Raw genomic sequence first — 17,051 nt, 5'->3', positions numbered from 1 at the left:
ATTATTTCCCGACTTACTGATATTTGAAAAACTCATGCTAAGACACTCCTTGGAGTGATTCATAGATTCAGCAGTGATCCTATGACCTTATGTTTTGCACTAAAATAATTATATGAGTCTCTGACTAGCCCTAATTTCAACTCCAAAACAACCACAAATTTCTGTTTATCCTTAACCTGCCCAGACTCCCTGAGTTCTCAGCTGTTTTGATTTTATATCTGGAAAGTACCAGGACCACCCTGAAAAAAGATGATAATTTTATCCTTCAAAAATATTAAATAAACATTGCTCTTCATGAGAAAAGTTGAACACACACACATCCACACCCAATAATTAGCTAATCAAGTTTGAATGCCCAAAAATAAATAGAAAAGTTAAAATTGGAACACGACTTTTATCAACCATTTGACATATATGTAAAATATTATAGCCAAACTGCAACTGAGTAGAGCTTAGGTTCATAAATGCCTTATTTCTCGATATAACTAGTCTATAAATAGTTAATAAAATTTTAATTAAACTAAATATAAAGTGCTATGTAAATTATTCTCCTTCATTTTTTGATTCTTTACTCATCATGGATAATTGAAAAAATACATTTTGAACAAAATATTACTTGAAATTATTTAGTTTAAAAATTAGCATAAATATTTCTGGCTATTCACATTTATTTGCTATATTTTCTTAATATTTCTATATGCGCTGCTACCAAATTGAATATCAGTGTAGTGACACATTGTATTGGGCATGAACAGGCCTCAGAGTTGTCACAGAACACAACTGGACTTCAAATTCTCAGTACAAAAGAATTTTATTTGCCTAGAAGGGGAAAATGGGGAGACTGGCTTCCACTGGATTGGGCAAAGAGTGTTGTTTTTAAGAAGTAAAAGGCAAAGTCCGTGTTAGGATGAATTGGTAAATCACAGTTGGACAGGTTAGCTAGTATAACCAAGCAATAAATTTTGATCATTGAGCCTTGATATTTTTGGTAGCTAGACCTTGGTGATCAGCCTTAGGAATAAAATGTGTCCAAATAAGAAAATGCACCTTAGTGGCTAGCTTAGGAGTATGGAAGTGTCTAAATGAGGGAATCTAATAGTTTAACAAGGGAGAGGGGAAAGGGAGGGCAATATCTGCCAGCACCATGTGTGTAGTGCTTAGGCCTGTTAGAGAGCCCTTCACTCCCACTGTTTGTTTTATTACTGGGTTGCTAGGTGTTGGGTAAACAGGCTTCATCCTGCTGGGTACTTCCTCCGGACATTGGGGCATCATTGTTAGGGCTATAAGGAAATTGGAGTATATTGTGCAAGGTCAGGAAGAGTGGGTTGTTTCACTTGATGTCAAGGGTCTGCTAGACCACCTGGGGCTAGGAAACTGTAAGTAGCATTGGAACAGTTTGTGAGGTTGGACCTTCTGGGGCTAGCCACTTTGGCACAGATACCAAAGGAAGCCCTGGGATGCTGAGATTTCTGAGCAGTCTGTAGTTGATCTGAAATCTACTGGAACAGATTGACTAGAGACCGAGGTAAAATTAAGGAGTTTATATGAAAAAAAATTTATTTTGAGTGTACATTTGAAACTTCCAGGTTCATGGTCATATTAGTTGGGGAGCACAGTCCTAAGACCAGGGAAGGTGAGAGGGATCCCACCTTCAGGAATAGTCAGGTAGGAAAACTTAGGCTGTTGGGTGAAGAGTATTTATTTAGTGTCCATTTGACCTGTGACAGGTGGATTCAAGTAGATTCCCTGAAGCTTCCAAGAATTTTTTTAAAGTTCATAACTGTACTGGAAGCTACACTGTAGAAAGGGCAGTAGATGTCTTTGAGTCAGAATAAAAGCTTAGACACCCCAAAATGACTTGGAGTTAAAGCATTAACACATTTTCCAGAGGCATAGATATATACATGCTTGTAGGTCTATTTTTAGAAGAAAACCAAAGGAATTTTTAAAATTTGAGCTTTTGACTGTGAAAATAGTAGTTGTGTATTATCAGGGCTCAAATAATACTTATCAGAACTTTACACAAGTTTTTATACCTTTATAAATTATATTTATAAACCTTAAACATCTTCCTAGGCCATCATAACTTAGATTTTTATATCCTCAGACCTTAATATACTTTCATAGGCCTTTATATTACATTTCCATATCTTAAAACATTTTTAGACCCTCACAACTTATTTAAGCTTTCATATCCTTAGTCTTTTATGACTTGTATTTATATATCTTAGAACACCTTCTTAGACCCTCAAAATTTACAGAAACATTTTTATCCATCCACTAACATAAGGCACAAGTGATCTGTGGGACCATGATAGGATGGCTTTGGATTTTGGTAGAAGCACTGGCTGGAAATAGCCCAGAGACCCAACAGGTGTCCATTGCCTGTGAGGGACAGGCATCTATTCTGCTGTGCTCCCAGAATCCAGGCTCCTGACACGTGGCAAAGACCTTCATTTGATCTGCATCATTCAGTCATGTAGGGCAATGCAGCCCTTCCCAAAGACCACAGGTAGAGGGCATGACTATAGGCCTCAGTCTCAAGAGATTTACATACTAATGAGATACCTGAAGACCAGAGGGCGTAGCCAATTAAGCATTCTTCTCCAGACCCCCTCCTCTTCTCCTTCCCTATTTAACTCAGGTCTCCCCGAGTTTCAGGGGGTGCACCCAGATTCAACTATCATCCACCATGTCAATAAAACACTTGGAACCCCGGACTTTCTTGTGTTATTGGGGCCTGCTGTTGTGCTGCTATCAAGGAGGACTTCTCTGCATTTTAGCCATGGGAGGCATTGTTCAAGCCAAGCGAGTATAACAAGCTAGCACTTCCTGTGGGGTGCTGCACCAGAGCCCTCTCCCTTCACACCAGAGCCCTCTCCTTTCCCCTCATCTCTCTCAACTTGTGGGCCGGCCACGCACTCATGCATTCCTCGTCTCTGTTCTGCTGCAGCCTCCAAGAGCCCCAGAGCTCCCAGAGCCCCAGAATTGAGACCAATCAACCCCAAGTCGCCTCCGGGCCCAGGGGTCCCCACTGGAAAGCCCTGTGCCCCCATGGAATCAAGCTTAGTTTACTCTCTGCCTGGGGGCGGCCTGAGCCCAGTGCCTGCCAGGTGTCACATGGAACGAACTCAGTCATGATCCCGCACACTCCTGCCACTCTGAGCCGAGACAGGTGCGCAGACCCATAACACAACAGAGAACTCACACCCTCGCCCAGGCGTGGTCCCTTCTACTTTTCCCCACAGTGATTGATTACCAACAGTAGTCATTTTAAAGGAAGTACCTTTAAATAAAAGAAGAGTAAGAAGTTACATCTGCTTAAAGAACCTGGTGGTAAGGTAAACTGTCTTTGTTTGTTTGTTTCTTTCTTTCCAATAATTTTTTATTCACTTTACATTTTAATCACAGGCTTCCTCCCTCCTCTCTTCCCATTCCCATCTTTACACATCCCTCCCCATACTGCTCCCTCCTCTTGGATACCACCCTACCCTGAGACATGTAGTTCCAGCAGAATTAAACACATCTTTTCCCACTGATGTCCAGCCAGGCAGTGCAGCTAGGGGCAAGGGGATTTGATGGCAGGGAACAGAGACTGAGACAACCTCTGCTCTGATTGTTAGGGGACCCACATGATGACCAACCTTCACATTTGATACAAATATATAGGGGGCCAAGTCCAGATTCAGCATGCTCCCTGGTTGGTGTCCCAGTCTCTGTGAGCCCTCATGGGCCCAGGTTAGTTGACTATGTGGGTCTTCTGGTGGTATCCTTGACCCCTCCTAACTGCCCACTTCTATTCCCTACTCTTCCTCTAGACTCCCAGAGCTCCACCTGATGTTTGACTGTGGGTCTCTGCATCTGTTTCCAACTGCTGCTGGATGAAGCCTCTGAGGAGATAGTCATGTCCTGTCTGCAATTATAGCAGAGCATCATTAATAGTGTCAGGGGTTTGTAAATAAGACAAATTTTTGGTTGAAGATTTTGTAGGTGGAGTGAGGTCCCCCTCCCTCCTCTGTAAGTTAAGGAACTGAGAAAGTGGCTGAAGCCTGGGAGGTACTGTTATCTTGATGCTGTTAAAGCATTCTTTAGTTTAGTCATCAACACCATCAGAAATCTGGGACGGATAAATTATAGGAGGATGTATAATACAAATGGCCTATATATCAATTAAAATAAAAGAGACTTACGCATTACCTAGACAGTTGTCTTAGGTATTTGTGGTCTCGATAGCTGGACAATGTTTGGTCATCACCTGTCATATATATAGATAGCATTTAAACATCAGCTGCTATACAGAGCAGCAGGCCTTCAGCTGTCAGACCAGGTCTGAGAGATTTTTCCTGTAGAGAAACTTGGGAAAACTGACCTTTCACTGATCAGGCAGAGCAGGGCAACCCAAAAATGTTCACAGTTAGGGCAGAACACTGGTTACAGGCAAGGCATGGGACTCATTTGACCAGCGGTTAGGATTACTGTAATTCAGGTGGAGTTGTTGTATATCATCTATTTTATTGTGAGATCATAAGATTCCCATTAGGAAGAGGCATTTGTCACTTTTACAGGAAGCTTAAACATTTTAAATGCCATCTTAGCAGATCTCTGAAGAGTTTGAGGACCATCTATTTAGTATACTTGATTTTAGGTTTAGCCTTAAAAACATATGCAAGAGTCTAAATAAAGCTTGTCATTAAATAATTAAATAACAGTTTAAGTCGATAGCTTTTTATAAGACTATGATTATATAGCTTTATTCCTGGTAAGTTTGAGCATTAAAAATTTGCACTAAAGATTTAATTGAATTTCCTTTAATATCAAAATAGTATATCATAGTTTTTGTATGACTTCGTTTATCTAAATAAGCTTTAAACTTTGTTAAACTTTAAATTTAGCAAATTAGATTAAATTAAATTAAAATTAAGAAATTAAGATTGTTAAAATTTAGTAAAGTGAGCAAACATAAAGAAACCAAGACAATATTTCTGTGAAGCTGAGTAAATCTTAGGACTTTACAAATTTTATTTATCAAATACACCTTATTTATCAAATGTACATTGTTATTTCTTTAAATTTGTTAGAAATCTGGTGTTGAACAGTTAGCAAAGACATCAGTAGGTAGGTATAAATCTCTAAGTCAGCTTTTATTAATATAAGTCTGTAGAGGAAGAAAATAAGATGAAAAAATGAAGTTCTGCTGGAGGGAATTTCTATAAACTCCAAGCGGAAGCTGAGAGAGAACATAGACCCCCCCCACCTCCCACCCCCCACCCACCCACCCCCCCACCCCCCCCCCCCCCCGGGCCCAAGCATAGAGAATCTGTGAAAGGGGGAGAAGCCTAGGAGCCAAGCTCTTCCTAGGAGGCCTAGGAAGATACAGTGCAGGCAGCTCCTGGGGGAAGAGGAAGCATTAGAGGGAGCTAAGAGCAGGAGCTGCAAGACTGGAGGCAGGAGCTGAAAGAGGCACAAAAAGTATTGTGCAGGCCAGGAAAGGCTTATGGAAGCTGCAGAATCCAAAGAGCAGGAGAGGAAAGGAGTCACAGTATATAGCAGGAGGGAGCTGAGAGAGGACAGGGTCATAAAGTGTCATAGAAGCCAAAAATGTATACAGAAGTGGTGTGAGCAAGAAAGGATCATAGCCATAGCCAGGACCAGAGTCTGAGAGGTGGTGGAGTGGGACAGCAGATGGGACTTGCAGTTTTTAGGGGAAAGAGACAAGGTCACATACAGGCCCCAAAAGGCATAAAGAGAGGTAGAGCAGGTAGCTCCTAGTGGGAGGAAGCAAGAATCCCAGGCTGCCAAAGGTAAGGTTGCATCTTCCAGGGGGAGGCAAGAGAAAGAAAGAGAGGAGAAGACAAGGGAAAGGGGAACATACGGGCCATTAGTGGAGATACTCAGACAGGTGTAGAAGGCCAGAGTCAAGAGATTTCAGATGATTGCCCCCGGTGGTGTCTTGGGAGGCTGTAGAATGCTCTAGGAGCTGTAGAGACACCTATAGCATAGATAAGGATGAGAACAGTTAGAGCACTCGGATAGGAAAAGGAGCTGAAAAGTTAGGTTTTAGAGTTGAGGGTCAAATTTAATTGAGAGGAGCCACTGACCAGGAGGGGTAGCCTAGGCCGAGATGAGAGGCAGAAAGGACTAGAAAAGGGACTGGAGGGAAGGGGCTGTCAAGGAAGGAAAGAGAAGGCAGGAGGAAGGGAGGGGTGGGTGTTTAATCAGTGGGATCAAAGATAGAGAATTTGGCTTTAGGGCAGGAGGGAGCTGCACAATAGCAGATGCAGCACTGCTGGCCTGATGGCAATCTCCTGGTAGTGGGGGAGGGTAAGACAGGGAGGAGGTGAGACAGGAGTGTAAGAGAAAGTGTAGGAGGTGAACAGAAAGGGTAAGGGGAAGGCTTGGGGCAGAGCTGGAATGCAGAGACAGTTCTGGAATGTCTGGAAAGGGCCAGGCAGGGAGGGAGAAGAGTAAAAGGGGATTTCCTTCCATCTTTCAGTGCCTATAAAAATTGTAAAGGTCTCTTGTTTGATTACCAAGAGGGTATAAGGGCCATTCAAGAGTGCACCAGTACTGTCATATAAGTTAGATTCCTTTGAGATTCTTTAAGGGACATCCCAGAGGCAAATAGATCGGGATGGCGGTGTTGTTGGTGTTGGCGTTGGTAGAAGCAGCTGCCATCAGTAGATGTGATCAAGAGAGCAAAGTTGGAGTTAAAGGCTTCCCCAAGACAATGGAGTGGTTTCAGGGAAGGGGTCTTGGATCCCAGAAATTTCTGGAGAGAGAGGAGGGTCTCTATGACCCTTTCAGCAGGAAGAATCCCTAATGTCCAGGAAAAATCCAGTGCCTGTCAATAGGATTTTGAGGAGGCAAAAATGCAGCAGAGCCAGATTTTCTGAAAAATTTCCACTATTGTGAGGTAGCCAATCTTTCCACAGCCCACAGTGTGCCTTAGAGGTCATTTGGAGGAGGGCACTGTGGCCTGCTGAAGGCAATGACAGGGTGAGTTCTCTCCACTCCTACCAGACACTGGACTACCCTGATGTTCTGGGGAGTCTTTAAGACTGCTAATTAAGGAAAACTCATCAATTAGCCTGTGTTACATAAAGAGAGCGGGTTGGTCCAGAAAGTGTGAGAACTGGACTGAGGTCCTAGAGATTGATCTGAATCACTATCAGTCTTGGTAACAATCAAGACGCCTTGGGGTCTGCACAGAACATACCCAGACAAGACACAAAATTCCCAGCATAAATGAGATTTATTTACTGGGGAGGGGACAATGGAAGGGGAACTACCACTGGATTGGGCAAAGACAGTCAGAGGAAGCTCTAGAGGAGTGCTATTATTTAAATTATTATTTTTATTCTTTAATCTTTTTTTTACAGTCCAGTTGTTATCTCTCTCCTGGACCACCTTCTGACAGTTTCTCATCCCATTCTTCCTTCACCAAGGATATCCCCAACCTCCCCATACACCCTACCAGACCTCCTCACTCTCTAAGGCCTGAAGTCTCTTGAGGGTTAAGTGCTTCTTCTCTCAAGGAGGCCAGACCAGGCAGTCCCCTGCTGTATATGTATCTATCCGGGGCCTCATATCAGCTGGTGTATGATGCCTGTTTGGTAGCTCAGGATCAGAGAGATCATGGGGGTCTAGGTTAGTTGAGACTGCTTGTCTTTGGCAGCACATATACCAAAGTTGAAACAATACAGAGAAGATTAGCATGGTTCCTGCTCAAGTAGTGTTTTTTAAGGAGTAAAGGGGAAGTCTGTGCTAGGATGAATCTTTATTGGGCAGGATACCTAGTGCAGCCAAATAATGCGTTTTGAATGCTGGACCTTGGTGGTTTGGTTGATGCATCTTGGTGTTCAGCCTCAGGAAAGAGTCAGGCAAAAGGAAGTCAAATAAGAAAATGTACCTTGGTGGCTAGCTTTAGGAATGTGGAAGTAGCTAAATGAAGGAATCTAATGATTTACAAAGGGGAGAGGGCAAGACCTTGTTTGCAATGCTTAGGCCTGTTAGATCTTCTGGGCACAAAGTAATATTTAGTACTTACTAAAAGATCCCATCTGTAAATTTCATATTTGGAAAAAATAAAGCCAGTGAAATACGATTTGATGGTAGAATTAACCAGATAGATTTTTTTTTTGATAGAGCATTCTCCAACCCCCAATACAATGTCTTAATGTCCAGAATTCAAGTCTGTCAGTACTACACTACCCTCTAGAGATCCTGATGTTATGTCCCTCACCCTGTAACATTGAGGGCTGCCACAGTTACTGGGATGCTCATTGTCTTTGTAAAAGCAGGAGCAGGCAGACCACTTGGCTTTTCCAGGACATGTTCTTAACAAAGCTGATGGCTACACTGATTCACTTTCCATCCAGGATTTCTTGCTTTCTAGATTTTGACAGGACTACTTTAAATTGTGAGATGGATTTTTTTGAAACAAAATCTATTTCTAGACCTGAGCATGAAATGGTTTGTTCTTCAAAAGACACCCATATTTACTGACACCTTCCCATTTGAGTTAAAGACTGTTATCTCAGTTTGCCTTACCCCTTGAATTATAGGCTGAGGAAGGGCTTAAGAGAAATAGAGTGCAGCAGTGCTTTGGCACAGATTGGAGGTGGGGCTATACATAGGCTGGATGGAAGCATCTTTTTAATAATATTTGACAGTTTACTTTGAAAATTAATTTTAATAGCATCTCCTCCCCGGATGGGAAGGCCCAATAGGATGTGTCTTGCAGTTGTTAATGGTGATGTTGGTTACCCAGTACATCCAGACCCTGGGCAAGGAATGGAGTGAAGAATTACACCTTATTCTCCGTGTCCACATAGATAAGGAACCGTAGGTCCTCTTATTGCATGTTTTGTAAAAGGATGAAGACTCCTAATCTTGATATTGCTGATGACTTGAGGATGCAAAGACAAAGAGTTAAGGAGACATTTCCCAATGCATATAGCAGAAAGATACAACTTCAGGGCCAGTGCTGGCCACAGTGGGGGAGACAGGCAACATCTGGGGAGTATGATATCCTGATGCTAGGATTATATGGCTCATTTCACTCTCCTTTTTGAGTAATAATTTTGTCTTTTTACTTAGTGCTCTTCTTAGTACATTTTCTTAATCATTGCCTGTGCTCTGAATCTGGCATCCCAGTTTTTCTGGAATTCTCTAGGTGGTCCAATAATGAAAATTCCCTTGAGATATATAAGACAAGAAAGTAGGGCATAGACTATTTGTATAGAAGGGACACGTGACAGACAGAGAGGATGCAAGAGAAGCTAATGAGGTATAATGAATAAGACTGCTGTGCATGACACAGATGAATGAAAACCAGATAACGAAATCTCTCATTTGTACAAAGGAATACACACAATTTAAAAAGAAAATCCCCTAGGCTTAACTCAGTTTGACTTATATAGTTGATTTCTGTAAAAACAACAACAAAAAAAAATACTTGATGATAGCTAAATTTTTGAATGGCTTCTGAATGTGGGACTCTCCAGTGGCTGCATTTGCTTTGGTACAAATTCCAGTAGCCAGAGAGAGGTGTCCAGCTCAGCTCCTCAGCTTCAAGTCTTTATTCCACATTTCAGCCCTTTCAGAATGCCCCTGTCATAAACAGCAGCACATGAGGGTAAATGGCTCAGTACCACTTTCATGTCAATTCCTCAATGGCTTTAGTGTAAACCTTTGGGCATTAGGAAAACATACACAGAATTTACTAAAAGGTTTACCATTTTCTTATATTCTCTTTCACGAGGAGCACCAGGTCAGGAGGCTGCTGTTCAAGAAGGTTAGACAGAGTCTGTAGAATACACATGAAACTCACTGTTCACTCCCCAGTTAAGTCTTAACTTCTCAACAGCTTCCAACACATAAAGTGTAGAGAAGGAAAATGTGCCTTTTTTCCCTCTCCAGCATCTATCAAAACAGCATCATTATCTACTTTTTAATAAAATATACTGGGCCAATAAAAGAAGAGTAGAAATAGTAAGCCTGTTTTCTTTTGGTAGAAGCTCACAAAATACAGATCTCAACTTTAAGTTTTGCACATTTGTACCAACAATGAGTGAGTTCTAACCATTGCCTAGAGAAGATACATACACGCAATTCTGAAGGTCTAAAGAATTCCATTCATTAAAATAAAGGCAGGCACTGTGCTGTGTGTAGGCGAAGTTTTATTTTGTGAAACACTAGACTTGTAATTTTCCAACATCTGAAGGAAGTTAAAATACAATCACTCCGATCATTTTGGTTACTCTGAAGTATATGAGTAATGCTTTGGCATTTATGGGTCATCCAAAATCATCAAACAGACCTTCAAAAGTGCTCACAGTAGAAACCACACCTCTTTTTTTTCCTGGGCATGGAAAAAACATGTAAAACTGACTTTCAGTGAGGCCAGAATTGTAAGTAACAGACACTCAAGTTTATTTTTAGAGACTTGGTTACCATTAATATATATTCAGAGACTTTAGTCTGAGTGAAACACATAAAGCCCTTCTCAATTATTTATTCAGAAATGTTTCAGTCTCTACTCTATGTCCTACAGAGCACATAAAATATATACAGCCCAATAATAGGAACATACTGAATTAGCATACTGATAGATTCACTTTCAATGCAATTAATTTGCCCTAAACAGTACTCACTTTATGAGGTTTTAAATTGTCAGAAATAGGCATGCTCAGCCCCAACTTCAACATGAGGCAATGGAAGATATTCTTTTTATGTTTTTTAAGTTTGCTTTAATCCATTTTCTTATGTATTTAATGCTTCTCCTCCCCCCTCCAAGTGAGAACTAACCAGTGGCTTCCACCCGAGCTGTCTGTCTCCCTTTACAAAGTCTGCTCTGCTGCCATGATGCCTCTCTTTTGTTGGAAGTTGACACTGTACTAATAAAAATTGCTGGCAAGAGGCTATAATTAAGACCTGAGAGCTTGGGATTATTCAGGAGAGACAGTTTAGTTCCTTGTTGCCCTTGAGCACTTTCAGAAAGCAGGAGGTACTTTTTGCTTCTAATTAAAGACAAGAATACCCCTACTAAAGGCCATTACGAAGAAGGTACATATTTGGACAGGTTTTATTCCCAGTGGTTGCTTCATTTACAGCCTAGCTTTTTGGTTTGTTTTTTAGTCCAGGAAAACCAGTTTCATGCAACTTTTAAAACTAAGAATAAAGTAGTCATGTCCATGATGGGGGGCATGCTGCTGTAGCTTCTAAGAAGATAAACATAACTGACTGGATTCATGTTAGGGTTAGGAAGAGAAGGTTAACACATTAAGATAAGTGCGTCTTTGTTTTACTTTTTATTTTTAAAACATTTTCAGAGTTATGCAAGAGTATAAGTCATACAGAAAAAAAAACATAAGCAAACATGGATTAGGGTGGAGAAATGATCTGGCTTAAGATTTTTGGCCTAATTTTGTCCATCTATTCAGATGTGGGGTGGTGCTTGGTCATGCTTTATTAAGAATACATTAAGAAGGTATAAGGCAAAGGTTTACCACAGATATCTTAGGAAGACTTCTGTCTTTCGTGTGTATTTACCTCTGATATTTAGATTTTTAGGATTAGAATGTATGACTATTTTATTCACTGCTGATCTTGAGGCCTACAAAAGTAGCCTGTAGTGAAGACTCAGTAAACATTATAAGAGAGAGAGAGAGAGAGAGAGCAAAGGAAAGAAAGGGTGGAATGAAGGAGGAAGGGAGAGATGAGAGATGAGGGAAGAGAGGAAGCTAGTGAGGTAGAGTGGAACATTCTCATTGAAATCATTTAGCAGAAGGAATCTTGTGTATGTGATTTTAAGCAATCCAGTGTCTTTAAGAAATTGGCTGTGGTATGCACAAATGAATTCATAGCATTCCAAGACAATACGTTTATAAAACAGCACAAAAAAAAATCTCCTTGCTTAATATAGTTACCCTCCTTGCTGCATTCAATTCTGTCAATGCTCCCTCTCACTGAGCTCTCATTATCTGGAATCTTTGGCTGTGGGACTGTAATGACCAAGGATTATGGAGGAATGGGCTCCGATGAGGATGGCAGGAGTTGGCTCCCTCCCCACTCCCAACCTGGTGCTATGCTGCCAGCTACACTACCAAAAACCCTATTATCCTGAAAGTTATCAGGCTTTACTCCTGGTTTGACATTTTAAGATCCCCCTCCCCATGAAGCTCCTGAGTATGCAGATGAAATATCTTCCAGCACTCTTTTCTGGCCAATGGTACAAAGCTACACAAACCATGCCCAGAGATCATGGCCACCTCCCCAAGGGCATATTTACTCACCTGCCTCCCACCACCATTAATTGAACTGGTTCTCTGAATTTGTTCATGGATGCTAAGTATGTGTTCTTTGCCCTTGCACTGGAAGCAGATCACCTATCCAGGCTAAGCTTCCCTCCTTCCAGTCCAGCCCGGTGCATAATGGTCAGGCTACTCTGAGGGAGAAGCAATCCTGGAGGGCACTAGATGTTTCTGTGTTATTCAACATACTAAGTCTATATCTATGTTTACTTATTAATTTTCAGGTAGGGGTCAGACATTTATTCTTCCAGTGGGCCTCAGGCATGCAGCTACCCACAGCTCCTCCCAAATTCTTCCAACTTTCTACTCAACTTCATGCTCTTCTCTCTCTCTCTCTCTCTCTCTCTCTCTCTCTCTCTCTCTCTCTCTCTCCCTCTCCCTTTCTCCTCTGTCTGTTCCTCTATCATATACACACAAACACATGCACACACACACATACACACACACACACACAAAAATCAAAAACAAAACACACACACTTTTTTTAAAAATTACTTTTATTTTTGTACAGTCAAGTTGTTGCCTCCCTCCTGGTTCACCCTCCCACAGCTCCTCATCCCATAACTCCTCCCCCAAGAGAGACTCCTGTCTCCAAGAGAAAGTTTCCTCCCCAGTAGGCCTTCCCACTCCCTGGGGCCTCAAGTCTCTAGAGGATTAGGCCATGTTCTCTCACTGAAGCCAGACCAAGCAGTCCTATGCTCTATACATGTCAGGGCCTAGGACCAGCTCATGTATGCTACCTGGTTGGTGGGTTCAGGTTAGTTGAGACTGAAGAGTTTTTCAGACAAATAGATGGAACTAGAAAATATCATCCTGAGTGAGGTAACTCAGAGCCAAAAAGACAGGCATGGTGTCATGGTTTGAATATGCTTGGCCCAGGGAGTGGCACTATTTGGAGGTGTGGCCTTGTGGCCATGAGATTTAAGACCTTCATCCTAACTGCCTGGAAGTGAGTATTCTGCTAGCAACCTTCAGATAAAGATGTAAAACCTTCAGAATGCACAATGCCTACCTGGATGCTGCCAAGTTTCTGCCTTGGTGATAATAGACTGAATCTCCAGAGGAACCTGTAAGCCAGCCCCAACTAAATGTTGTCCTTATAAAAGTTGCCTTGATCATAGTGTCTGTTCACAGCAGTAAAACCCTAACTAAGACACATGGTATATACTCACTAATAAGTGGATATTAGCCAAAACAACAACAAACAAAACCTACAGAATACCTAGGATACAATCCACAGAACTCAAGCATGTTAACAGGCAGAAGGGATCAAATGGGGATGCTTCGATCCCAGTTGGGAAGGAGAAGAAAAATCACAGGAGGTAGAGGAAGAGAGGGACCTGGGTGGGAAATGGGACAGGGAGGGGAAAAGGAGAATATGATCAGGTATGGAGGTAAATGGGAGAGAAGTCCTGATGGCCAGCAAAATGAATAAAACTATGCAACCTTGAGGTAGTGGGAGGAGGGGAGAACCTCTACAAAGTACCAGAGACCTGGGAGGTGAGAAGCTTTCAGAACTCAAAGGGACCTTAGATGAAATGCCCAACAGTGGAGAGAGGGAACTTGCAGAGTCCACCTCCAGTAAAAAGACTCTTCCAGCATCAAGATGGGGTTGCCATTCCACAGTCAAAAACTGACTCAGAATTGTTCCTGTGTAAGAGAACTGCAGGAACACAAATAAAGAAGAGGCTGAGGGAAATGAGGGAAAGGAGGCTCAGTGACTGGCCCAACTTGAGATCTATCTCAAGGGGAGTCTCTCAAACCTGACACTATTCTTAATGTTACAGTGCACTTACAAACAGGAGCCCAGCATGGCTGTCCTCTGATAGGCCCAACAAGCAATTGACTGAGACACATGCAGATCTGTCTCCCTCAACCATTGGATGGAAGTTGGGGCCCCCTGTGGCTGAATTAGGGAAAGGCTGGAAGAAGCTGAGGAGGTGGATGACCTCAGAAAAAGACCAGCAGTCACACATACACATACCATTTACTCTTAAAAACAGATGTGGTCTACAAGCCAAACAATACAACATATGATAGATATAATAGCGTGGAAATATACTCAGCTGTCCCTAAATTTATCATATTTGAAAAGTACAAATTCAATTCTGTGTCATAATGTAAAAAAAAAAATAAATAAATCAGAGGAAACTCTGAACATTTTTAACAGGAGAAAGTGAAATTTTAATCAATACCGATCCCATAGACTATGAATGAGAGTATTATACAGAGTTAAATACTCATATAGAGTTTCATTTGTTGATTAATAAGGTGTCTATATATTAGGATGAAATATTGGAGACTCTTGTTGAATACTGGAGTCTTGTTTTGCACGTTTTACTCCAGTCATTTACATTTCAGCCATAGCATTTAAGAAATCATCAAGCTGGGCATTGTCAAAATATTTTAAAGTATTCTGACAGCTTACTATTAATCTTGGGTTTTGAAGTTTACTTTAAACATAGTCTTAGGCTATGGAAAGAGAAGTTTACATTATATTCACATGTTTTAGTTCCTTAAAACAGCCATCTCTATGCTATTGTATCGCTTATTGCTGATTTTCATGAGAAAACTTAATTGACATATGGCTAGGCAGGCTTGTTTGGTGTTGGCTGGTGTACAAGCATCTCTTTACATAGATGCTTCCAAGGATATATGGCATGCTTTTCAGATCACAGGCTACCAGACACAGGCCCTCCTGTGAGTCTGTTTCAATTGTTTTCTAACCTTTCTTCAAAACATAGCTTGAATACATCTGAAGGGCAAACTCTACCATATTTGGTCTTTTCTCTAATTCTCCAGATTTTAGTAAAAAGAAAGTGTTCAATGACAGTAATTCCTTTCATGGTATTTCCCTGGTTAAGGTTTTATGTAGTATGTGTGTGTGTGTGTGTGTGAGAGAGAGAGAGAGAGAGAGAGAGAGAGAGAGAGAGAGAGAGGGAGAGAGAGAGAGAGATGTGTGGAGATCAGGGAGACAATTTGCCAACTTTGGCTCTCTCTTTCCACTAAATGTGTCAGAGCAAATAAAATTTCAGTCCTGATGGCTGTTACCCACTGAGCCATCTCTCTAGACCTCATATCACTTTTCTTAAAACGTATGTGTCTTAAGCTCTTTGGGAACCATATGGATGGTATATAATTACTTGCTCCATATAAAGTTATTCCTATGTGTATAAAGCTTGGAATAATTATCTGTCTTTGGAAGCAGAAAGAAGAAAAGAAGAAAGGAAGGAAATAAAGAGAAGAGAGAAGCCAAAGATCAACAGCTGTTTTTAGATTCATTCTAGCTTGCAGATAAAACAGATATTGGAAACTCACTTGACTTGAGGAAGCAGAGCAGTAGTTTCCAAGAGAAACCCAGACCTAATCCCAGAAGCTTATGAATGTGATATTTGACACAGCAAGGGGGGGGTTAAGGCAGAGGATGACTTTGTTTGCTAGTAAACTGATCATTAAGTGGAGTGATTATTATGGGTTTTTACTAATGAAATCACAATAGTCTCACAATATTGGTAGGTTCTCCTTCCATCTCGCATCTCATGATTGTAATGCTGAAGTTCTTTCTTTTTTGCTTTCTCTCTCTCTCTTTCTCTCTCTTCCTTCCTTCCTTTCTTTTTTCCTTCTTTTTTTCTTTCTATATAAGTGTTCTGCCTGTATGCACATCTGTGAACCATTTAGATCTGGTACTAAACTTTAAGACAGTTCTGAGCATCCAAGTGGGTGCTGGAAATTGAACCCAGGTCTTTTAAAAGAACAGGCATGCAGTTAACCATTGAGTCACGTCTCAGCCCTGATGAAGACTTCTTAAACTCCCATCTCTATGCTGAAGAATGCTAGTGACCTTTGGAAGTGGACAAGACCAGGACCCTAAATGTTCCCTATGAATTCACAAAAAGGAATGTAAACCTGCAGACTCATAGATTAATACTATGTAGCTCACTTTACACTGTTGATTCCAGAACATTCAAGATAATGAATTTGAGTTATTTGAATGTATGCTTGTGGTATTCTTCCAAGCAGTAATAGGAAAGTAACACTTAGGTAATCCAGAGTCACAGTGGAGTAGCTTTAAGCAGTAATGAAAGCCATAGGGTTCTCAAGATAGTAGAACAACCAAAAGGGTACCTGCCTAAACGCTGCTGGCTGAGGGCGCTGATTAAGAGTAGAAAAAGGACTGGGGTCACCGGTTTACAGAAGATTCAAAACTTTCATGGATGACTCTTCCAGGAACCCGTCCAAGGTTCCTGAAAAAGAGCTAAGAAAGAAGCCATGAGGCTCAAGCAGAGAAGGTAAGGATATTCCCTGTGTGCTATCTACAGTAATGAACACTATGGCAGGGAAAGAACATTTAGTTGGGCCCTGCAGCAGTGGCCAAGGGACATGCATCCAATTCCACTTCTCTCTACTGTAACCATGAAAAAGTTGTCCCATGGGCTAAACATTAGTGAAGGGTACTGCTTACAGAGCAGACTGACAAAAAAAAAAGACACTGAGCCATACTTGCCCTTGCCACCACTGCAGGACACCAACACACAGTAGCAACAGTGAGTCACAGTTAAGAGGTTATGAGCAGGTACAAAGTTGTAAGCCTTTGCAGAAGTCAAGAGAAAGACTTTTTACAGGTGGTCATGGCAGGCAGGTGAGAATAAAAACTCTTCAGATTGCCTTTGTCAACCAGGATCAAACCTTGGGATGTCTGATGCTAGGCAGTTTCTTTCCAACATATTTAAACATAAT

General features: G+C 41.4%; 1 non-coding gene across 1 annotated transcript; it reads left to right on the top strand.

The window, feature by feature from the left end:
- The first annotated feature begins 7,658 nt into the window (after positions 1 to 7,658).
- Positions 7,659 to 7,767, top strand: LOC117707943 (U6 spliceosomal RNA). Its single transcript, XR_004606685.1, has one exon. It is a non-coding gene; the product is annotated as a U6 spliceosomal RNA (small nuclear RNA).
- Positions 7,768 to 17,051: the final 9,284 nt, after the last annotated feature.

The sequence above is a fragment of the Arvicanthis niloticus genome, chromosome 4, assembly GCF_011762505.2.
Source record: "Arvicanthis niloticus isolate mArvNil1 chromosome 4, mArvNil1.pat.X, whole genome shotgun sequence".
NCBI lineage: Eukaryota > Metazoa > Chordata > Mammalia > Rodentia > Muridae > Arvicanthis > Arvicanthis niloticus.
The sequence above is the reverse complement of the archived record's forward strand: the minus strand, read 5'-3'. Positions and strand labels throughout refer to the sequence as shown.